The sequence below is a fragment of the Schistocerca serialis genome, chromosome 6, assembly GCF_023864345.2.
Source record: "Schistocerca serialis cubense isolate TAMUIC-IGC-003099 chromosome 6, iqSchSeri2.2, whole genome shotgun sequence".
Lineage (NCBI taxonomy): Eukaryota > Metazoa > Arthropoda > Insecta > Orthoptera > Acrididae > Schistocerca > Schistocerca serialis.
The window spans coordinates 136,301,761-136,326,895 of NC_064643.1; the positions used below are offsets into that span (position 1 = coordinate 136,301,761).

Genomic DNA, 25,135 nt, shown 5'->3' on the forward strand with positions numbered 1-25,135 from the left:
CCGTGACTAGGACGCCTGCTGACTGTCCAGCCGCGAGCGCGCGAGCACGCGTGATTTATCCTCTAATTACCTCGGCGCTGCAGGCCGGCGCACTTCCGCCCATCAACTCTGTCCTCCTGCTTCCCCCCAGCAGCGACTCGCTTCTCGTTACTCTGTCACATAAAGAATAGCCGGTCCTTTTATTCTCGCTGCCTTCATTAACCTGTCGCCGCAGACGTAAACTCGTGCGTGACTCGACAAAGAACAACTTCGTGAGCGGAAGATGCTGCGAAACAAGTCGATCCCGCTTTAACCAAAAGCGTATCTGCTCTCGTCCTTTGTGACCATTACCGTTCTCCTGTTTGTATCAAGCTCTACGCTAATGGTTTCTAACTTGGGGATATGTATAACGAGTTTCTTAAAAGGGGAATAGCAAAACTGATAATGACTACAATTCAGTGATGCCTCTCAATTAGTTACACTTGAAACTGATCTTGTATCATCAGACTAATTCGAAATAATGGGATTGGTTATAAAATAACTTTTTCTGCTACCAGTCAGGATTTTTCTTATTGTTTGCATTTAGCACAACCCGTTTCGTGAAATGGTTCCCATTTTAAAGTCCGTTTCTTATGCCATTTATTCGTGGTGATTTCGATGCGTGAGGTGCTCCATTGTTCTGTTGTCTTTGCTGTAATATATAAAAAATATGTGCAACTCTAATCAATGATCGATCTTATATAGGAGTAATGATGAATTTGGAAGAAATTCACCCTACTGTTTTCTTATAGACCACTTGTGCAGAAACTCAAATATATTAAATAAACATCACATACAATTTTATGTGCACGGTATACAAAAACAAAAAAGTAACAAAGACATTTTTACATATAGTCAACAGAGTGTGTTCTCCACGTACTATTATCCACTATTCTGCCCTCCGGGTGGTATTTTTGTGAATAGTGTGATTCATTATTTGCTTATATATATATATATATATATATATATATATATATATATATATATATATACAAAGGTACTTATTTCTGCATATCACTATTTTTGTTTATGTATACTATCGAAGCATCTGAAGAAATTCATTGATTCATTTTGCAGTTTTTCATTTGATATTTTGTCTTCAAAACGCACGAAAAACGCTTTTGACAATTGCGATTATTTCCCGAAACGTATCGTGCAAAATCTAAATAAATAGAAAATCGTGAGTGTTATTTTATTACATTTTATATTACGAAGAACCCCATTGTTTCTACAGTCGCAGGCTTTCACCAAGCATTTCCAGTGGGTAAAATAAAAACAATACAAACAGGTCATCGCGTCCTTATCATCACTGACCACTTGAAATGGACTGCTGGATAGAAGTCTCCCCTAAACAGCAGTCACCGCGGAGGATTTGCGAGCGGTCTAAGGCGCTTCAGTCATGGACTGTGCGGCTGGTCCCGGCGGAGGTTCGAGTCCTCCCTCGGGCATGGGTGTGTGTGTCTGTCCGTAGAATAATTTCGGTTAAGTAGTGTGGAAGCTTAGGGACTGATGACCTTAGCAGTTAAGTCCCATAAGATTTCACAAACTTTTTTTTTTTTTTTTTTTTTTTTTTTTTTTTTTTTTTGAACAGCAGTCCTAAGCGACACACACAGACTGGTCAGCCAGAACATCATGACCACCGACCTATTGTAGATATAGACCCCTCCAGGCAGCAGCATCGTCAGCAAGTGAGGAATGACTGCTAGTCAGAGACACGCACAATGCATGTAGTACCCGTGAGCGTGACGCCTGTGTGCACAATGGGGAAGGCGAACGATATATCTGAGTTTGACCGAGTTCAGATTGTGATGGTCCGGAGGCTCGGCACGAGCATTTCAGAAACTGCACCACTTGTCGCGTGTCTCCAACACGTGGCGAAAGGAAGGCGACGCCACACTCCAAACGTCGTGGGGTTGGGGGGCCATCCCTCACTGCAGATGTCGGACGTCATTCCTGGGCAGACTGGGAAGACATGACCGGCGGCGAACTGTGACGGAATTAACAGACTTTAATGCTAGGCAGAGTACAAGTGCGTATGAACACACAGTGCACAGAAGATTGCTAATGGTGAGTCTCTGCACCCAACGACCCATGCATGTGCTAATGTTAACAGCACCACATCGGCAACTACAATTGAAATGGTCACGTGACCATCGGCGCTGCACGTTGGCACAGTGGCAGAGCGTTGCATGGTCTGATGAATCCCGGTACCTTCTTCATCATGCCGATGGGACGACGCGAATCCGTCGTCTTCCAGGGGAACAGCTTATTGACACATGTACTGCAGGACGAGATAAGCTGGCTGCGGCTCCATTAGGTTCTGGGGAATATTCACGCGGGCAGCCACGAGTCCAGTGGAGCTCGTGTAACGACCAAGGAGTATCGCACACTGGTGGCAGATCACGTACACCTCTTCATGACGATCATGTTTCCCGACGGAATTGACACTTTTCAACAAGATAATGCGCCATGTCTCAAAGCCAGGAGTGTGATGGAGAGGTTCGAGGTAGACAGTGTACTCGCCCCCCCCCCCCCCCCCAACTCGCCAGATCTGAACCCGATAGAAAACATCCGGGGAGTGATTCAACGTGGCGTCATAGCTCATCGCCCCTTCACCGGAATTTACGCGAATTAGGTGACTTACGTGTGCAGATGTCGTGCCAACTTCCTACAGCGATGTTCAAGCCCTCATTGCTTCCATGCCACGACGCGCCGACGCTGTTATCGATGCCAAATGTGGACATACCGGCTATTAAGTGGGTGGTCATAATCATCTGACTGATCAGTGCGTGTGTAATAATGTACAGTGGTGTCCCAAATTAAAGTAACGATCTGCTATTTCCCTGTCCTCGGACTAATTCACTATATAATTATACAAACTATCAACACATGTCCGTACGACCGTGTTTTGCACGGAAAATTGGGTTCCGGTCAGCGGACAACCACGCCGACGATGATGTCAGGGCACCTATCAAACGGGGCAATGACTGCCACATTCACAATCCTTGTGTAGACAGGCACAGACGGTGCAGCATAGCATAGAGAAGACACCTACCAGACTCTCTGTGGTGGAGGACCGGAGGAGGAAAAATGGAAGGGCAGTCGCAGACTTGTCGTAATTTGGATCATTCTGTTGTTTCTCGGATGTGACGACAGCCTATGCAGACCGAAACTGTATCCCGAAGACGAGGACAGGGCCGACCACTTGTGACATCAGAAAGAGAGGACCATTGACTGTAAGGGCACGACGGCACCGCCTTAGTACTGCCCAGTAACTGGCATCTGACCTCGCAGCATTCCCTGGACATGTTGTAGCGAGGCAAACGGTCTATACAGCACGCTTCGGCGGAGTGGCCTTTACTGTCAGAGGCCTGCTGTATGTGTACGTCTGACGCTTCTTCACAGAAGAGAACGTCTAGAGTGAAGTCGTCAGCACGCCTGAAAAGTAGACCAATGTTCTTTTGACACATGAGCACCGATTTGATCTGGAGAGTGATTCTCGACGGATCCGCATCTGGAGGGAAAGTGGAACTCGATTTCGGGACCGAAACACGTGGAAGGAGACAGATATCGAGGATGATCCCAAATGTTGTGGCCAGGGATTATATTGACCACTTGAACACCTCTTCGCGAAATTATACGGGTGAATCGGCAAGGTTTAACTGCTCTCAGATATCATGACGAGATGTTAGGGCCTTATGTGCGGTTGTTGCGACACCCTGTGGGCCCACACTTGGTACTGATAGACGATAATGCTTAACCTCGTAGAACATGGGTGGTTGATGTTTTATTGGAAACGGAAGACAGTGCGCGCATGGCGTATCCTGCCCGTTCTTCCGATCTGAATACCATGGAGCATGTCTGGGTTGCATTATGGAGGCGGTTTGCATCACGTCAGCATCCACCAACCACTCTCGAAGACTTGCAGGCAGCTCTGCAGGAGGAATGCTGGTTATTGCGGAAACATGAGATTGAGGTCATCATTCACAGCATACCCCCGTCGTTGTCAGGTCTGTATTGCTGCCAGAGATCGTCACGCCCCATACTGAGCACATGTACCAGTTGTTGGACCGTGTGTGCAAAACAGTTAAGTTGGAAAAAACGAATAACATTTTTGTCAACTGATAAGCGTGTTGCAGTTCTTTACGTTTTGTATTCTTCACTTTGTTTCCAATTTACCATTACCTGTTTACACTGTTTTGTGGCAAAATAAACGCAACCTCGCAAGATTCCTGTTCGTTGCTTTAATTTCGGACACTAGTGTATTTTGAAGCTAAAGCTAGAAAGTTACGAATCTTACAAATCACCAGGATTAAGTAAATTTATTGCTATTCGCGACACCAGTCTGCTACGGTTACAAAACCAACACCGATGGTCGTCTATTGCTCTCTGTCATACAGGCAGAGTGCAAAAATTTGGTGTAATATCTCAGGTCGTGGAGGACTCTCAGCTGCGGGAAAAATCTCCAAAGACTTCACGGCAAGTGGCGAAATCAGAAGAAACTTAGTAATAAAATGTCCTTCGAATTTTGGGCAAGTGAGGATGATGAGTTTGCCGGACTGAAAACAAGATCTCGTCTTACACTGTTACCGTTTTCAACATCCTACGTTTGCGAAACCCGATTTTCTGTGCTGGCTGCTTTGAAGACGAAATATGGATCGCAGCTAAACATAGAGACGGCATTCAGTGTGTCTGTTTCCAATATTAAATCCTCCTTTCTAAAAACTTTGCTCTGCAACGTAGGGCCAAGGGAGTCACTAATAATTACTAAGCTGGTTGTTAACTTAGTACTGAAGAGACAATTTTTAAATGCATTGTGCAGTATTAATATAGTCCTTTTTATAAGTGCATTGTGTAAGAGTAAATATGAATCTTAAATTTGTATTATGTACAATGTATTTTGGTTTCCTTTCAGTAAATTAATAAATTTTTGAATTAATATATTTTTTTCAGTATACTCGCGCCCCCCATTTAGCATTACCACGCCTACCCACAGGTTGAGAATCGCTGCGTCATGTGATAACTTAGTTCTCGCTTGCCAATTCCGTCTCCGTCCGACAACGGCGGCTGCAGTGAGAAGTCCATTCTCCTGTTGCAGGACTTTGAAGCGCCATGGCCATCAAGTTGGGTGGGAGCGGAGCTCTCAATCGGATGTGATGTCAGGCGAGCGTGACGCAGCGTAGCGGCATTCTGCGGAGTGATTCAGAAAAACGCAAGGCGATCTGTGTGTGTGTGTGTGTGTGTGTGTGTGTGTGTGTGCGCAGTGACATTTCGGACGGCCGTTGTCAGTGAGAAAGGAGTCGGTTGCCACCACTCCCTCATGTCGATCGGCACTGTAGACGTTGCGCTGTGTTTAAATTTCCGTGGTGGCCTTTTTCTCACACCCAAACCTCCAGATGTCAGACACTCAGATCGGTACCAAACGTTGTATGTCAACAGAGCGTCAACCAAAACTACGATTTAGTTCGTACTATGTGCTGTTGCCCAACAGAACGTGCGCAAACGTTAATTAAAAATAACACCATTACTACGGAGGACACGAAAAGCGTAACTCTGAGTGAATAACAGCAGTTGCTTCCGTGGGGAAAATGGCAGCGCGTTAGATAATCTTAGCAAGAGTCCAGAGTTCAGATCCCAATATCGACAATTTTTTAAAATGGTATTGTACGTGAAAGTATTACATGCGACAACGTGTTTATGACGTGTAAAAGTGCCCGCAGCTCTTAAGCTTTGCATCTTAAACCCGTGTTTACTAGACTTCCTTTCTTACAATTATCGCTGCTGTCATGAAACTGAATATTGACCCATGCTTCTGGACAACCTGTATTCTTTGTCTCTCAGAATGAGCTGTTCTCCACTCTTCGGACGTTGTTCTTGGGTTTTCCTGCTAAACCGACTTTCCTGCCATATACATTCCGTGTAAAAGTTTACTGTCTAGTTCATCAAATTGTGATATGCTTGCTTTAGATCTTCTGCTGCAACGATGCATTTTATTGTTTCAGTTTTAGCTTCGGTGCGGCTTTCGGAGAATTCCACAGCTTTTATAGTTAATCTGGTTGGTTCTATTCTTTTAATATTTCCGTTTTGTCCATATGCTAGTAAATGTTGCTATAGTCGTCAGCTCCTTTATTTGCTCGTATTCTGCATATTCCTTCTTCAGTGTAACTGGGATTTAAAATTTTCCTGATTACTTTTCGTTCTCTCTTTTGCATTTCCAACATCTCTCTCTCTTTTTAAAATGTCTGTTTGAGGCCCAGAAAGACGCTCTGTTTTGATGTTTGTGTTATGAGATGCATTATTTTTATGGGAAATGATTTATAAGTCTGAGGCTGTTTCCATTTTGTAACGAGTTTCGTGACTGAGCTATTTCAGGCGAATCTTATTTCTGAAAATGAACGTCAGGTCGAAGTACGAATAATATGGATATTAGCACACGAAACTTAAGAATAGTGCACCTCGGGACTATGTAACTACACTAAACATCACCAGAGCCACGGTATGTGAGTCCTACTGAGAGCTTATGAGACTGAAGGAAGAATGTTCCAGTAAAATATCAAATCAAAAACACCTTCAGCCGTCCATATTTTCAATTTTATTTTAGTTATGCAACCAGTTTCGGCGTTTCACTACGCTTTCTTGAGGCCCCGTGAACGACGTTAGGAATAATCCATCATGTACAATCGAAATAGGGGCCAGCATTCATCAACTGGTAGCCGTAGACTTCTTTTAACAACTCGATCTCTTCGTTCATCAGTTGCGGACTCAGTTGAGGCTGGAGGTGCTTTTGATTTGACATTTTATAATGAACACCAGAGGTTCCTCAACCATTCTGTATAAAGATGGGACTTGGGGAGACTGAATGTTCCAGTACGGATCGCGCGCACACAAACACACACAAAAGAGAGCGAGCGCGTTACGAGAAATATGCGAAAACGTGTAAACGAAATAACAATAGACAAATGTCAATAAACAGTGTATTATGAAATGTTGTAACTGCGGTATGAAAACATTTTAATTCTTGGCGAAATTGTGCTAATATATGTACGCTTTACCTTTTTTAACATTTCATTATTAGTTACATTTGTGTAAAGGAAGTACAATTGCTTAGATTTCCTCTTAACTCTGGAGTAGTCGCGTGAATTTCCATAATGACGTCGAATTCAATTAATTATTTAACTCCATTATATATATTATGATATCCACATATAACCTATTTTAATGAAAACAAACAAAAGTGAATTTATATAGCAGTAAAAGTAAATAATATGTTTAGTTTGTGAACCATGCAGTGGAATTCCTTTCTGGAAGCATCAGTAATACAACAGCTAAACCAGTATTTCCATAACTGCTTTGTGACATACGTATTGTTTCAGAGCGCACTGTCCAAACATTAGACACAAACTTCCTTCAAATGACCAGAGCATGTCCACATATCACGCGTACCACGCCACTTCATGTTTGATTTATCCCGTGCTCTACTACACTCGTAACGCCTTCCTCTTTTCCCTTTCTTTGCCTCTTGTGGCATGTTTGCAGTGTAAGTCCATGCCTCGTGACCTCCTTACGTACCTATGGTGCTTGACATATCCTTTATATCTGGGGCTTTGTAAGTTCTCATGAAATACTGGTAAGGAAATTAGGTCTCTTCGTGGTTTTATCTTCATTTTTACTGAACTAAACTGTGAAAAGTAAATAACTTATCTATTGGAATAGAAACGGAAATGGTAGCACCAATGGTCGCGTGAGTGACAATTGTCAACCACGGCACACAGTGTAGATAAACGTGTTTTTGTATTCCCTAACAGTAGCCATTTTCAAAGAATGTGTGAAATGCTGACCTTTAAAGTGGAACTCGAAGCTATACAAGTTCACGTCTGTGGAAAACCTATACGGGCGACAACATAACAAAAAGAAAATCGCTGGGTGAGATGTCACCAGCGCGGCTGCTCAGCAATTAACTATGCAGGGAATATACACGGAAGAGCCAAAGCAACTGGTATAGGGGACCCCGCGAGCACGCAGCAGTGCCGCAGCACAACGTGGCATGGACTCGACTAACGTCTGAAGTAGTGCCGGAGGCAACTGACACCATGAATCCTGCAGAGCTGGCCTTAAATCCGTCAGAGTACGACGGGCTGCAGACCTCGTCTGAACAGCTCGTTGTATGCCGTCACAGATATGCTCAATAATGTTCTGTGCTCAATAATGGCCATGTCTGGAAAGTGTGGTGGCCATCGGAAGCGTATAAACTCAGAAGAGTGTTCCTGGAAACAATCTGTAGTAATTCTGGACGTGTGGGGTGTCACATTGCCCTTCTTTGATTCCCGAAGTCCGTCGGAATGCACAATGGACATGAATGGATGCAGGTGACCAGACAGAATGCATCCGTACGTGCCACCTGTCAGAGTCGTATCTAGACGTGTCAGCGGTCCCGTTCATTCCACATCCACACGCCGCACACCATTATAGAGCCTCCACCAGCTTGAACAGTCCCCTGTTGACATGCAGGGTCTATGGATTCATGAGGTTGTCTCCAACATCCGTACCCTCGATACAGTGAGAATCGTCCGACCAGGCAACATGTTTCCAGTCATCAACAGTCCAATGTCGGTGTTGAGGGGCCCAGGGGAGGCGTAAAGCTTTGTGTCGTGCAGTGATCAAGGGAATTTGCGGAAGGGTTGCACTTCTGTCACGTTGAGCGATTCTCTTCATTCGTCTTTGGTCCCGTTCTGGCTGTATCTTTTTCCGGTGGCGGCGACATCGGAGACTAATGTTTTACCGGATTGGTGATATTCGCGGGACACTCGTGAAATGTTCGTACGGGAAAATCCCGACTTCATCGCTACTTCGGAGAAGCTGTGACCCATCGCTCGTGCGCCGACTACAACACGACGTTCATACTCACTTAAACATCGGAGGTTCGAGTCCTCCATGGGGCATGGGTGTGTGTGTTGTCTATAGCGTAAGTTAGTTTAAGTTAAATTAAGTAGTGTGTAAGCTTAGGGACTGATGCACTCAGTAGTTTGGGCCCATTACACCTTACCAACCAAATAACTCACTTAAATCTTGATAACGTACCATTGTACCAACAGTAACCGATTTAACAACTGCGCAACGCTGACCGGCGTTGCCTGGTGAAACGTTGTTGTGATGCCTCGTATAAGGAGAAGAAATGCGTACCATCACGTTTCCGACTTTGATAAAGGTCGGATTGTAGCCTATCGCGATTGCGGTTTATCGTATCGCGACATTGTTGCTCGCGTTGGTCAAGATCCAATCACTGTTAGCAGAATATGGAATCGGTGGGTTCAGGAGGGTAATACGGAACGCCGTGCCGGATCCCAACGCCCTCGTATCACTAGCAGTCCAGATGACAGGCATCTTATCCGCATGGCTGTAACGGATCGTGCAGCCACGTCTCGATCCCTGAGTCAACAGATGGGGACGTTTGCGAGACAACCACCACCTGTACGAACAGTTCGACGACGTTTGGCTGGCTCTGAGCACTATGGGACTTAACATCTATGGTCATCTGTCCCCTAAAACTTAGAACTACTTAAACCTAACTAACCTAAGGACATCACTCAACACCCTCGACGACGTTTGCAGCAGCATGGACTATCGGCTTAGAGACCATGACTGCGGTTACCCTTGACGCTGCATCACAGACAGGAGCGCCTGCGATGGTGTACTCAACGACGAACATGGGTGCACGAATGGCAAAACGTCATTTTTTCGGATGAATCCAGGTTCTGTTTACAGCATCATGATGGTCGCATCCGTGTTTGGCGACATCGCGATGAACTCACATTGGAACCGTGTATTCGTCACCGCCATACTGGCGTATCACCCGGCGTGATGGTATGGGGTGCCATTGGTTACATGTCTCGGTCACCTCTTGTTGGCATTGACGGCACTTTGGACAGTGGAGGATACATTTCAGATGTGTTACGACCGGTGGCTCTACCCTTCATTCGATCTCTGCGATACCCTACATTTGAGCGGGATAATGCACGACCGCATGTTGCAGGTCCTGTACGGGCCTTTCTGGATACATAAAATGTTCGACAGCTGTCCTGGCCAGCACATTCTCCAGATGTCTCGCCAACTGAAAACGTCTGGTCAATGGTGGCCGAGCAACTGGCTCGTCACGATACGCCAGTCACTACTCTTGATGAACTGTGGTATCATGTTGAAGCTGCATGGGCAGCTGTACCTGTATACGCCATCCAAGCTCTGTTTGACTCAATGGCCAGGCGTATCAAGGCCGTTATTACGGCCAGAGGTGGTTGTTCTGGGTACTGATTTCTCAGGATCTATGCACCCCAATTGCGTGAAAATGTATTCACATGTCAGTTCTAGTATATTAGATTTGTTCAATGAATACCGGTTTATCATCTGCATTTCTTCTTGGTGTAGCAATTTTAATGGCCAGTAGTGTATTTCTATATTCGAACACCCATGCCGATAGCAGTTTCTTTGGCGCTTGATTGTATAAAAGCGTCTGCACCACGGCGCCGGATTTGGTATCGAGCACTGCCAGTGGTGTGTTGGGCAGGGCAGGGCAAGGGGCAGTAAGAGTCCAGGAGAACAGGTGGCGCCCTGCCGTCACAGCTGTGACCTGGCCCAGTTCCCAGGGCGGCGGCGGCCCGGCGACTGCAGGCCGGGATCGAAGCGCCGGCCTTGGCTAGGCTGGCCAGCACTGCAGCCCCGCAGGGTGAGCGGGTGGGGGAGGAGGCGTGGCCTCCGCAGAGCCCCAACACCGCCGACCCACTTCCCCGCGAGTTTCTGAAACACGTACGCATTACGGGGTGGCCACCGCGTAACGGCAGAGTAAAATTGCGGCATTTGGAGTTGCAGTTGCGGAAGGAACGTAATGATCAGACTTTTAGCGACGTAGGGCATTTTAATTGTCAGCTATATCCCCATGTCGCTCGAAAAGTACAATAGCATTTACTGGAAATATATCGTCCTAAAGCAGTGGCTCCAAAGTGAGAGAACAATTATGCACGCAATACGCTAGTTGTAAACAGCTTATCGTCATAATCACAGGTCTGTAGACCTATGCAGAGACTGCTGTCCTTAAAAAATGGCTCTGAGCACTATGGGCTTAACTTCTGAGGCCATCAGTCCCCTAGAACTTAGAACTCCTTAAACCTACCTAACCTAAGGACATCACACACATCCATGCCCGAGGCAGGATTCGAACCTGCGACCGTAGCGGTCGCGCGGTTCAAGACTAGCGCCTAGAACCGCTCGGCCACGCTGGCCGGCTGCTGTCCCCAATTATCTCAGTAATCTTACAGGTCAGCAATTCCTAATCGTTCTCAGAATAGTACCTGACCGAACATTAGCTTTTAATAACAAATCCTGTTTTTAAATGACGAAAGATATTTAATTGATTTTTTAACCAACAAATATTAAATATTTTGTGCTTCATTAAATCAGTGAAAGAGATTAAAAGACATTAGGAACTTGAAACGCTGTTCTTTCTATTTTGTTTGCTTTCGGTCATTGCACATCAGTTGAAAATGGACATCCACCCCTACAAGTTCTGACGAATGAAATCATTATCCTGAAGGTTTTCCCCAGTATACAGGCCACCAAAATTTCGCCAAAAGTAGGTTTTTCTGTCGGCCGCCGTGGCCGAGCGGTTGTAGGTGCTTCAGTCTGGAACCGCGCGACCGCTACGGTCGCAGGTTCGAATCCTGCCTCGGGCATGGATGTGTGTGATGTCCTTAGGTTAGTTAGGTTTAAGTAGTTCTAAGTTCTAGGGGACTGATGACCTCAGATGTTAAGTCCCATAGTGCTCAGAGCCAATTGAACCATTTGAACTGAAATTTATTTGCCTCTAGGCTCAGAAGACTAATTGTACGTTAACGACATTATGAACTTCTAATTTGTTTGCTTTCGGTCATTGCACATCATTTGAAAATGGGCATCCACCCCCACAAGTTTTGGCGAATGAAATCATTATCCTGAAGGTTTTTCCCAATATACAGGCCACCAAACTTTCGCTAAAAGTAGGCTTTTCTGTTCCATCAAATTCCTATTTCCAATGTGGTGTGTCCAAGACATGGCCCTTTGGCTCAAATTTCACCCTCTGAAAATACTGCTTCGCTCAATCAGTAGTCTTAGGACCCAGGCATATACCGGTTATTTCAAAGTATTTCCGACAAACATTCAGTGATCGTACATAAAATCATGGGGAACAGTAACTTTTAGGAACAAAATGTTCCCGAACATTTCCCGGCCGCGCGCCGGACGGGGTGGCCGAGCGGTTCTAGGCGCTACAGTCTGCAACCACGCGACCTCTCCGGTCGTAGGTTCGAATCCTGCCTCGGGAATGGATGTGTGTGCCGTCCTGAGGTTAGTTAGGTTTAAGTAGTTCTAAGTTCTAGGGGACTGATGACCTCCGAAGTTAAGTCCCATAGTGCTCAGAGTCATTTGAACCCGGCGGCGCTAGGCGTGTTACTATTGACTATGCGCCTGAGACGTCAGATCGTAGGCGCTCTGCAGGGTTAGTATGCAATGTGTGTTTCCTATAAGCAAGACTCTATGCCGCGCGAAAGGGGGTTGACTGAGCTTCCAATATAACTTTTTCCGCTTACATACGCTGATTCCTAGGGTTTTTTAATTTTTTTATTTTATTGTTTAAAAATCACTCCGTCATTGTATTGGGGTACGTACTATGCAGATGCATCACAAATCTGCTTAGTAGAGCCTGATAGTTCGAAGAAATCTCTCCGTCCGAGACCTTAGCGTCGTTGGAAAGAGCCAGTGAATTGGCTCTAACATACCTGGATGTTTTGTCGCAAAGGTCCAGAGACATCCTGTATTTGTCCGTTTTCCAAAGCGGAAAAACATGCTGGCCATTATACTTGCAACAGTATGAAGGCGGCACGCTACAAACGCCAAACTGGCATGAACTGTATACACTACACACTTCGATGCGCAAATAAGTAGCATTTCAACGCAACTGCACAAAGCCGGTAAGAGTATCACTACTCATATTTTGTGTATAAGAACAGATTACACAGCACGCTTTTCATTCAGAAATCACATTTCAGTGTTGGTCGTTTGTGCGACGGTTGTATTATACGTTATGTTGGTTGGTTGGTTGGTTGGTTTGTTGGTTTGGGGAAGGAGACCAGACAGCGTGGTCATCGGTCTCATCGGATTAGGGAAGGATTGGGAAGGAAGTTGGCCGTGCCCTTTCAGCGGAACCATCCCGGTATTTGCCTGGAGTGATTTAGGGAAATCACGGAAAACCTAAATCAGGATGGCCGGACGCGGGATTGAACCGTCGTCCTCCCGAATGCGAGTCAAGTGTCTAACCACTGCGCCACCCCGCTCGGTATACGTTATGTGAAATGGAAGGATGTCTACCAGCACATTTTGGAATTTGACAGCGGCAGTCTGTGGACCATCGAGACCTTGGTTTGTCATTCGGCGGCATTGCACCCATGTTCGGCGGGATGGCATGACCGTCGAGCTAATACACTGATGAACTAAAACAATATGACCACTTGCTTAATATCTGTTTTGCCCGCCTATGGAACAAAATACATCAGTGGTTCTGCGTATCAGGGGTGTGACAGTTTGATGGTAGGTTTGTCGAAGTATGTTGCACTACGTGTCGACGCACAGGTCGTGTAATTCGTGTAAATAACGGGCCGCTGATTTGCGTACGCCGTGATGGCACCCGATTGCGACCCAACTGGATTCCACAACATATATATCAGGTGAATTTGGTCACCGAGAATCAATGTGAGTTCACGATAACGCTCCTCAAACCACTGTAGCACAGTTCTGGCTCCGAGACACTGACAATTATACTACTGAAAGATGACGTCGTCGTCGGGAAAGACATCAAGCACGAAAGGATGTTCAGCTGGAACCGCGCGACCGCTACGGTCACAGGTTCGAATCCTGCCTCGGGCATGGATGTGAGTGATGTCCTTAGGTTAGTTAGGTTTAATCAGTTCTAAGTTCTAGGCGACTGATGACCTCAGAAGTGGTCCCATAGTGCTCAGAGCCATTTGAACCACTTAATTCCTCCCGGAATAACAGCGAGCTCTGCCTCAGTTTCTCTTTCAGTGAATTTTTCAAATAACTAGTAAACTGATCTAGCCATGAAAGGATGCAGGTGGTTCGCGGCTGTCAGCTTGTCTTCGATTACTACCACGGGACCCATGCAAGCGCAGGAGAATGTCTCCCCCGGCATAATACTGCCCCTACCAGACTTCGTTCGTGGCGCGCTGCGCTTTTCGATCCGCCGTTCACTTCGATGGCGGCGTTAGTGGAGACGACTAGAGACCTAGTGTAGCAAAAATGTGATTCACCCGAAGATCCGACACGTTTCCATTGATCGATGGTCGAATCCCGATGGTCCCGTGCCCTCTGTAATCGTAACTGACGATGTTGTAGGGTCAGCAAGTGAACACAAATGGGCTATGAGCACTATGGGACTTAACATCTGAGGTCATCAGTACCCTAGAAATTAGAACTACTTAAACCTAACTAACCTAATAAACATCACACACATCCATGTCTGAGGCAGGATTCGAACCTGCGACAGTAGCGTACGCGCGGTTCCAGACTGAAGCGCCTAGAACCGCTCGGCCACACCGCCCGGCAGCAAGTGAACACGTTGGGGGTGGTCTGCAGCGGAGCTCAATGCTCAACAATTTACGATGAACGGTGTGCTCCGAAATAGTCGTGTGTGCACCAGCATTGTGCTCTTTTTTGCAGAGATGCCACAGATCACCGTCGGTCCTAGTCTACAGAGTAGACAAGCCTCCGATCCCCACGTTCTGTGAAGAGTCGCGGACATCCAACCACTTGGCGCCTAGTGGTAGTTTCACTGTCCTGCCTCCTTCCGTAGATGCTCGCGACAGTAACATGTGAACATTCGATCGGCTTTGCTGTTTTCGAGATACTCGCTCACAGGTTGTGTGTAATAATGATCTGCTCTTCGTCAGAGTCGCTTATCTAAATGGTTTTTTCCCATTTACAGCCCACATCTTCACTAGGATCATCCGCTCTCCATTTATGCTCCCCTTACAAACTTTTGTTACAACGTCGCGTGCCCGCAACGCCACCAAGAGGCATCCAACGTCCCGGTGGTCAGTGTATGTAATCGGTAGGGTTAAACGACGTTTGCAGCAGCATGGACTATCAGCTCGGATACCATGGCTGCGGTTACTCTTGACGCTGTATCACAGACAGGAGAGCCTGCGATGGTGTACTCAACGACGAACCTGGGTGCACGAATAGCAACACGTCATTTTTTCGGATGAATCCAGGTTCTGGTTACAGCATCACGATGGTCGCATCCGTGTTTGGCGACATCGCGGTGAACGCAGAATGGAAGCGTGTATTCGTCATCGCCATACTGGCGTATCACCCGGCGTGATGGTATGCGGTGCCATTGGTTACACGTGTCGATCACGTCTTGTTCGCACTGACGGCACTGTGAACAGTGGACGTTACATTTCAGATGTGTTACGACCCGTGGCTCTACCCTTCGTTCGATCCCTGCGAAACTCTACGTTTCCGCAGGATAATGCACGACCGCATGTTGCAGGTCCTGTTCGGGCCTTTCTGGATACAGAAAATGTTCGACTGCTGCGCTGGCCAGCACATTGTCCGGATCTCTCACCAATTGAAAACGTCTGGTCAATGGTGGCCGATCAACTGGCTCGTCACAATACGCCAGTCACTACTCTTGATGAACTGTGGTATCGTGTTGAAGCTGCATGGGCAGCTGTACCTGTACACGCCATCCAAGCTATGTTTGACTCAATGCCCAGGCGTATCAAGGCCGTTATTACGGCCAGAGGTGGTTGTTCTGGGTACTGATTTCTCAGGATCTATGCACGCAAACTGCGTGAAAATGTAATCACATGTCAGTTCTAGTATAATATATTTGTACAATGAATACCCGTTTATGATCTGCATTTCTTCTTGCTGTGGCAATTTGAATGGCCAGCAGTGTATTTATAGTCTTCTGTTAAGCAGCGAGGAACCCAGCGGTCACATCCCTCTGAGTAGTTCAACTGGGGAACGAATGTGTCAGCAGTACCAACAGAGACGTCCAATTGAGCAGCGATGTGTTTGACAGTGATCTGTAGATTACCTCGAATGAGAGTGTCCGCACGTTACATCATAGCAGGAGTCACTGCTGTGTGCGACCGGCCTGCACGCGGAGATCGGAAAGGTTTGCACGACCTTGATCACTAACAACCCGCACAAAGACTCGTGCACTTTTGCTCGGTGGCAGGACTTCGTAGACATTCTTTAAGCGCCTATGAATATCAGCGATGCTCTTGGTTTCCTCCAAAAGATACTCAGCAGCTCTCTGCTGGGTACGCACCTGTTTTACAGACGCCATTTTGAAGACAACATATAGCGGCCGCCACGTATCGAACTTCATGAAACCGTAGGAGCTGAAGCGGGAGTAATCCCGATGTACCACAACAGATTCCGGATTTTTTCAACTGAAATTGGCTCATAAAAATATGTTGCATTACTTGTTGAATGCCCGTGGTATGCAGTACCATAAATAAGTTTATGATTTTTAAATAGCATACTTGTGCACTCCAAAGTAGGCAACGGCCTTGCCGCAGTGGATACACCGGTTCCCGTCAGATCACCGAAGTTAAGCGCTGTCGGGCGTGGCCGGCACTTGGATGGGTGACCATCAAGGCCGCCATGCAATGTTGCCATTTTTGGTGTGCACTCAGCCTCGTGATGCCAGTTGAGGAGATACTCGACCGAATAGTAGCGGATCCGGTAAAAAAAAAAAAATCATAATAACGACCGGGAGAGTGGTGTTCTGACCACACGCTCCTACCCGCGTCCTCAGCTAAGGATGACACGGCGGTCGGATGCTCCCGATGGGCCACTTGTGGCCTGAAGACGGAGTGCTGCACCTCAAGGTGGTTGTGTCAATAAACGTATTAGAATTGTGTGTAATAAGCGAGATATTATTGCATGGAATTTCACCGGTCACCCTTGGGCTAATGGCGAAGAGGACGGGCGCTGCAACGCAGTAAGTTTGAGGAGCCCGTTACAGAACCGCTAACTACGTATTGAAGGGCCCTCCCTCCCACTGTGCTGGTAGTCGCACGCCAAGAACAGAGGAAGGCCGTCGTAATGGCGTCCCCAGGGGCTGACAGATCTCGCGGCCTGGACACGGCACACAGGCCCCAGAATCAGTTAGGGCAGCCCTCCCCCTTACTTTTCCCTCCCTACTCATTACGCGCCACGCGCCGAGGGTGGGGGGGGGGGGGGGTGACGGCAGTGCTGATGTTGCGTTGGTGTTGTGGGAACACATGGGGGTCTTCTCCCGGGTCACTGCCCTGAGCATCTGTAGCGACCGCGCTCCCCTCTGTGGTTAACTGACCAGGGGCAACAACAACAGACTGCATCCTCGGAACAACCAGCGCATGAATTTTTTTCTTGTCTGGGTATCAGAGCTACTGTCTGCTCTCGGGAGGAGAAAATTACAAATTCAGCTTCCTTTGAGTGGCAAATACACGATGTACAACCGGTCCCACCTGCATAGCGCGGGGATCGGCAGCAGCTTGACAGGCCGTCCACGACGTTCAGCTCTGTCCTGTATTTCGAACGGTGTTGAAGGCGGGTCACCGGTTTCGATCGAGAATAAACTAGAAGAATTAGGAGCGGGCTTGGTAAGCAGACTGAGAAAAATACACTGCTCAAAGAAATAATGGTGACCACTATGTCAATGTCCGGAATGTTAAAAATTTGCACTAAGGGAAAAAATTCAGGACAGCAAGGCGTTGTGCGATATAAACGAAGGTTGGTTGGCGTATTTCTACATCTGAAAGACGATGTCTGTTTCAATTTCGCGCCATTCGCACAAGAGTTGCGCCAGTAGCGCCACTATGGGGATGCGAATTAGGTGTGCTTTAAATGCAGGCTGTAATGGTCGTGAGCGTTCCTTACCATTGAGATCGTACGTGATGAGTTGATGTTAGTCAAGAATGCCTTTAAGGCGACAAACGTGAGCGTTCCTTACCTTTGAGATTGTACGTGGTGAGTTGATGTTAGTCAAGAATGCCTTTAAGGCAAAACACGTGAGCGTTCCTTACCTTTGAGGTTGTACGTGGTGAGTTGATGTTAGTCAAGAATGCCTTTAAGGCGACACACGTGAGCGTTCCTTACCTTTGAGATTGTACGTGGTGAGTTGATGTTAGTCAAGAATGCCTTTAAGGCGACAAACGTGAGCGTTCCTTACCTTTGAGATTGTACGTGGTGAGTTGATGTTAGTCAAGAATGCCTTTAAGGCAACACACGTGAGCGTTCCTTACCTTTGAGTTTGTACGTGGTGAGTTGATGTTAGTCAAGAATGCCTTTAAGGCGACAAACGTGAGCGTTCCTTACCTTTGAGATTGTACGTGGTGAGTTGATGTTAGTCAAGAATGCCTTTAAGGCAACACATGTGAGCGTTCCTTACCTTTGAGTTTGTACGTAGTGAGTTGATGTTAGTCAAGAATGCCTTTAAGGCGACAAACGTGAGCGTTCCTTACCTTTGAGATTGTACGTGGTGAGTTGATGTAGGTCAAGAATGCCTTTAAGGCAACACACGTGAGCGTTCCTTACCTTTGAGTTTGTACGTAGTGAGTTCATGTTAGTCAAGAATGCCTTTAAGGCGACAAACGTGAGCGTTCCTTACCTTTGAGATTGTACGTGGTGAGTTGATGTTAGTCAAGAATGCCTTTAAGGCAATACACGTGAGCGTTCCTTACCTTTGAGTTTGTACGTAGTGAGTTGATGTTAGTCAAGAATGCCTTTAAGGCGACAAACGTGAGCGTTCCTTACCTTTGAGATTGTACGTGGTGAGTTGATGTTAGTCAAGAATGCCTTTAAGGCAAAACACGTGAGCGTTCCTTACCTTTGAGATTGTACGTGGTGAGTTGATGTTAGTCAAGAATCCCCTTAAGGCGACAAAGATGCCATTGTTGTCAACACCTCACGTAGTTTGAGTGGGGTCGTCTAATAAGGATATGAGAAGCTGAGTGTTCCTTCTGCCATATTGCAGCACGACTTGGCAGGAATGACACACCGCAATACATTTGCAGCTGCAATTTGAACAGCAGCTGGCAGGCCAGTAGCACAACGAACTGTTACAAATTGGTTATTTCAAAGACAGCTTCGCGCCAGAGAGTGCCAGAGATATCCGTATGTTGGTTAGAATGAGATCAGGTAAGCGCCTTCAACCCAATTGCAATGGCTTATCTCCCGTTTAAATTACCCTGTGATCTTGCAATGTTAAGCTCTTAAATATGTTACCCACTGTATTTCCGAAATTTTATTACGCTACATTAATTATTTTTCTGATGTTGCGATTTTTTTCCATCAGTGTATTACGATACAAGCGGTACCTGTGAACTGGAGATGTTCACTTCCAACGTATGTAAGTACTAAAGTCATTCGCCACCAATTGGCTGTGTTACACATTACAGTATCAGTAGAAAGTGATTAGCAGCGTCCGGGTGTTCTCCAGTGAGGTACGCAGTTGTAATTTGTGGAACTTGTCTTCAACCTAGCACGTGAAATGCGACGTCATACTACAGTGCAAGTTGCAACGGCAGTCTGATCTTTTCGGTCGTGTTGATGCAGATGACAATGCCTCCCCATGTGTCCTACATAGGTCGTAGAAACGTTACAAGGAAACAGGTCAGTACACAAGGCGCGTTGGTCAAGGTCCCCGACGCATTATGACCTCACGTGAAGACCGATATCTGGCCCTCTCTGCGTTGCAGCGCCGCTCCATACGGATACCCCAGAGCACTGCAGGATGAACTGAGAAGGACCACAGGAGCGGCTGTCTCCGATCACATTGTAAGGAACAGGTTACGAGAAAAGGCCTTATGACAAAGACCGGCCAGAGGTCCTGTTCAAGTACCCCGCTTGACACAACATCCTGCAGTTCGCTTTCAGTTCTGCCGTTCCCATGTCAACTGGCAACTTCGTGACTGGCGAAACATGTCAGAGAAGTCCAAATTTCCTCTGACGCAAGGTGATCGCCGTGTTCATGTTTGGAGACGCAACGGTCAGCGGTACTTGCCAAATGTTGTTCAAGAAATCGACAGATTCTGCCAAGGTTTTGTGATGGTGTGGGGAGACCTCAGCGTCGACAGCCGTACGGATCTTGTCATCATCCATGGTCGTCTGGCCGCCAGGGAGTACATCGTACAATTGTGGTGGCTGCTGCATACGGTGGTTCAAAATGGTTCAAATGACTCTGAGCACTATGGGACTTAACTTCTTTGGTCATCAGTCCCCTAGAACTTAGAACTCCTTAAACCTAACTAACCTAAGGACATCACACACATCCATGCCCGAGGCAGGATTCGAACCTGCGACCGTAGCGGTCGCTCGGTTCCAAACTGTAGCGCCTAAGAACCGCTCGGCCACTGCGGCCGGCCATACGGTGGTGGCCCTGAATTCCTTCTGATGCACGATAATACCAAGGCCCATGTGGCAGGCGTCACCAAGGAGAAGCCTGGACATTGAAAGAATGGAATGGCCAGCGCTGTGTTCCGACCTTAAACCCATAGAGCTAGTGTGGGACATGCTTGACAGACGCGTGCGTGGTCGTCCTGTTCCACCACGGTCGTCCTGTTCCACCACAGAATCTCCAAGAATCTCAAGAGCAGTCATTGAGAAAGCGAACGTAAAGCACAGGGTGACCTCCATAGACTTACGCCGGAGCATACCACGTAAGTGTCAGGCAGTGATGAACGCTCACGGAGGGCAACGCCTTATTGAAGATCTAGAAATTCAATGAAAAGCACTCAGGATGACAACGTGAATGATTGTTTTCAGTTCTTGTTATGTAAATGAACAAGCATGTAATGATGTTTTGTTGTGTACTAGATTTGTGTGGCATACTTTGCTAACAAACCCAGTCTTCAAATGGCTCTAAGCACTATGGGACGTAACATCAGTCCCCTAGACTTAGAATTAATTAACAAACATCCATGCCCGAGGCAGGATTCGAACCTGCGACCCTAGCAGGAGCGCGGTTCCGGACTGAAGCGCCTAGAACCGCTCGGCCACACCGGCCGGCCCCAGTCTTCAATTATTGTTCAATGTAGTATAGCAGATGTGTAAAATCCTAATTCCGCTGAGCAGTGTAATTTAGCATCGGGCGTGTCCTTAGCAAAAGACCTTTATGGTTATTTGACTTTAGAAATCTAGGGCAAGCGCACGGGCACTCTAAACCTGAATAGCGGAACAGGTATTCGAAGGGCCATCCACCCGAATGCGAATCCGTACTGTTAATCACTGCTCCAGCTCGCATTCTCACTAAAATTCCAAGTTCCCGAGTATCCAACTACCGAATTATCAGTGCAATTAAAAAATTAAATAAAACGCATAGTATTATGTTGTAATTAGAACGAACATTATCGGTTAGAAGACCGATTTCTGATTAAGAAGACGTAGATGACAAACGTCCGCGGTTTGTAAAATAACGACGTCTACATTCCCGGATTTGAGCATATAACTGACTAAGATGTAGTGAGAGAAGTTGTGTTCTGTAGAGGAACAGAGAGTAGGATTTCGGTATTAAGTACATCGAGGCATTATATTACGAGTATGCAACACAAATTTCGGGATACTACACGGGTATTTGAAGCCTGCAGAAAATGAGAACCATCGCCGAGGAAAGTTAAAAAACCGGAAACAAAACAAATTATGCGATTATTTTCCTAAATGTACTAAAAACAAGTAATGTGAAGTTTCGTGTTTTTTAGTGCAGTTTTCCAAGTTGTTAGGCTACGGCGAGTAGCGAGTAAGTAAAGTAGTGCGCTTTTAATTTTGAGATGTAAGAATATAATAATTCCAATCCCAAAGAAAGCAGGTGTTGACAGATGTGAAAATTACCGAACTATCAGTTTAATAAGTCACAGCTGCAAAATACTAACGCGAATTCTTTACAGACGAATGGAAAAACTGGTAGAAGCGGACCTCGGGGAAGATCAGTTTGGATTCCGTAGAAATGTTGGAACACGTGAGGCAATGCTAACCTTACGACTTATCTTAGAAGAAAGATTAAGAAAAGGCAAACCTACGTTTCTAGCATTTGTAGACTTAGAGAAAGCTTTTGACAATGTTAACTGGAATACTCTCTTTCAAATTCTGAAGGTGGCAGGGGTAAAATACAGGGAGCGAAAGGCTATTTACAATTTGTACAGAAACCAGATGGCAGTTGTAAGAGTCGAGGGGCATAAAAGGGACGCAGTGGTTGGGAAGGGAGTGAGACAGGGTTGTAGCCTCTCCCCGATGTTATTCAATCTGTATATTGGGCAAGCAGTAAAGGAAACAAAAGAAAAATTCGGAGTAGGCATTAAAATTCATGGAGAAGAAGTAAAAACTTTGAGGTTCGCCGATGACATTGTAATTCTGTCAGAGACAGCAAAATACTTGGAAGAGCAGTTGAACGGAATGGACAGTGTCTTGAAAGGAGGATATAAGATGAACATCAACAAAAGCAAAACGAGGATAATGGAATGTAGTCAAATTAAATCGGGTGATGCTGAGGGAATTAGATTAGAAAATGAGACACTTAAAGTAGTAAAGGAGTTTTGCTATTTAGGGAGCAAAATAACTGATGATGGTCGAAGTAGAGAGGATATAAAATGTAGACTGGCAAAGGCAAGGAAATCGTTTCTGAAGAAGAGAAATTTGTTAACATCGAGTATAGATTTAAGTGTCAGGAAGTCGTTTCTGAAAGTATTTGTATGGAGTGTAGCCATGTATGGAAGTGAAACATGGACGATAATAGTGTGGACAAGAAGAGAATAGAAGCTTTCGAAATGTGGTGCTACAGAAGAATGCTGAAGATTAGATGGGTAGATCACGTAACAAATGAGGAGGTATTGAATAGGATTGGGGAGAAGAGAAGTTTGTGGCACAACTTGACTAGAAGAAGGGATCGTTTGGTAGGACATGTTTTGAGGCATCAAGGGATGACAAATTTAGCATTGGAGGGCAGCGTGGAGGGTAAAAATCGTAGAGGGAGACCAAGAGATGAATACACTAAGCAAATTCAGAAGGATGTAGGTTGCAGTAGGTACTGGGAGATGAAGAAGCTTGCACAGGATAGAGTAGCATGGAGAGCTGCATCAAACCAGTCTCAGGACTGAAGACCACAACAACAACAAAAACAACATGTCTTGTAGGTACAGTAAATATCAGTTCCTGGTAAAAACATGTGTATTTTGAGCTATTCGTGCTTTTCAGTTACTCGCGCAGTCTCGGATCCCCACTAATGCAGATAATCAGGATTTCGCCGCAATTTTAATCACTACATAGGAGATAACACGCTCTCTGTGTTGCAGCCGTGTCAAGAAGTTAATATACCACGAGATTCCAACTACGAATGGCACTCCTTGGCTGTAGACCAGTGACAAGTGGAATGATCTTTTTCATGGTTGTGACGAAATGCTAAGAACTTAGTGGCTGGACTTCCTTTTTGGATAGTAAAGTTGTCACTTTGTCTTTACAGCATTCTTGATAAGGACACTGAGCTTTGTGAACTTTGGCCCATATAACATGTAGGTAGGTGAAAGCTGAGGTGGATAGTTACTGTGGGCCTACGGTAATCGTTTGAGGCATCTGAACCCTGTGACAACGCTAAGGAGCTACTGACCTAGCATATTCCAGATCAGGTGACGTAGGTCATAGGGCTTTTATTTTGTCCATGTGCTTGCATGCGTGTTGGATGATGATTTCCCAGATAGTTTATTGGTTACGCTGTTCGTGTGGTTCGGGGATTCATGCCTACCTGGGAGCCCTAAGAATGCATCGAAGACATCGATTTTGCAAGGTCTGAATGGTTTTAAAAAGGAGCTGGTACCCCCCATGTGGAAGAACCGTATGAAGTAGCTGGGAGGACTGTTGCTCTGCAAATGCGAAATTTCGTATTGACGCTCATCTCCGAGTTGGCCAGTAGCCGGTCTAGTTGGAGGACAAGTTGTACAATTTTGATCCTCTTGTCGCCTACATGCATTTCGAAAAGTTACTTATCGTCGAATGTGACACCTAGGTACTTGAACTGATTGCTCCAATGGATTTCCTGGTGGTGGAGACTCAGCTTGTCTGTAAAATCTAGGCGGCGACAGGTAAAGTCATTGTAATTGTACTTTCCTTGGTCCACTCTTCTACAGTCGTGAGCTGACGTTGTAGGCGAGCAATGGCTGTGTTGACGCTCGTGCTACTGGTCAGCGAGGCGGTGTCATCCGCGAATTGGGTGAGCAGCACCCGTGGCAGTAGCGGAATATCATTGACATAGATGACAAAATGTTGCGGAGACAATGCGGAACCTTGAGGGATGCCGTCTGGCTGATGAGCTGCTGGTACGCTTTTATACAGGGTGAAACGTATTTAAACCGACAAACTCTGGGAGGTTGTAGGGGACATCAAAACAAATATTTTCCCTAAAGTCATTTTTTCGTATGAGGAGTATTTAAACCGGTAGAGGAAGATTTATCGGGCGGCAAATTAATTAAACCAACAAACACTTTTCCCTTTTTTATGAGCAAGAGACAACAACTAGGTAGCAGATACCGCCCAATTAAACAGTCCCCAACAACACCGACCCAGACGTTAACGAAGAACCGCACTTGATGAGCGATAGTAACTGTGGCATGTGGGTTACCCTCACTTTAAACATGCGAATTGTGCATGTTGAAGACTCCGTCACGCCCGAACGTTGCTTCATCGGTAAATAACAAAGAGGATGGAAATGTAGGATACATTTTACACTGTTCCAGGTACCACCGCGAAAACTGTGCTGTGGGTGGATAATCAACTGGTTCCAGCTTGTGGACGCGCTGTAAGTGAAATGGACGTAACAATTGCTCTCGAAGGACTGTTCTTACATTCGTCTGATTCGTCCCTATGTTACGTGCAATTGCACGAGTGCTGATTGAAGGATCCCGCTCCACATGCTGCAAGACAGCTTCCTCACCGTGCGACGGCGTCCCTGTCCAGTTAATCTGCTAAATGACCCGGTCTCACGCCGATGTTGGTACACAGCAGCAAAGGTCGTATGATGCGGGATACGGCGATTAGG

At 46.2% G+C, this 25,135-nt stretch overlaps 1 protein-coding gene and 1 pseudogene across 1 annotated transcript in view; both read left to right on the plus strand.

Annotated features, from left to right (window-relative positions):
* The window catches only part of LOC126485103 (breast cancer anti-estrogen resistance protein 3 homolog), a 1,126,433-nt gene that overhangs the window by 704,357 nt on the left and 396,941 nt on the right, over positions 1-25,135 (plus strand). The gene's annotated exons all lie outside the window — the stretch shown is intronic.
* Positions 16,631-16,748, plus strand: LOC126485731 (5S ribosomal RNA; annotated as a pseudogene).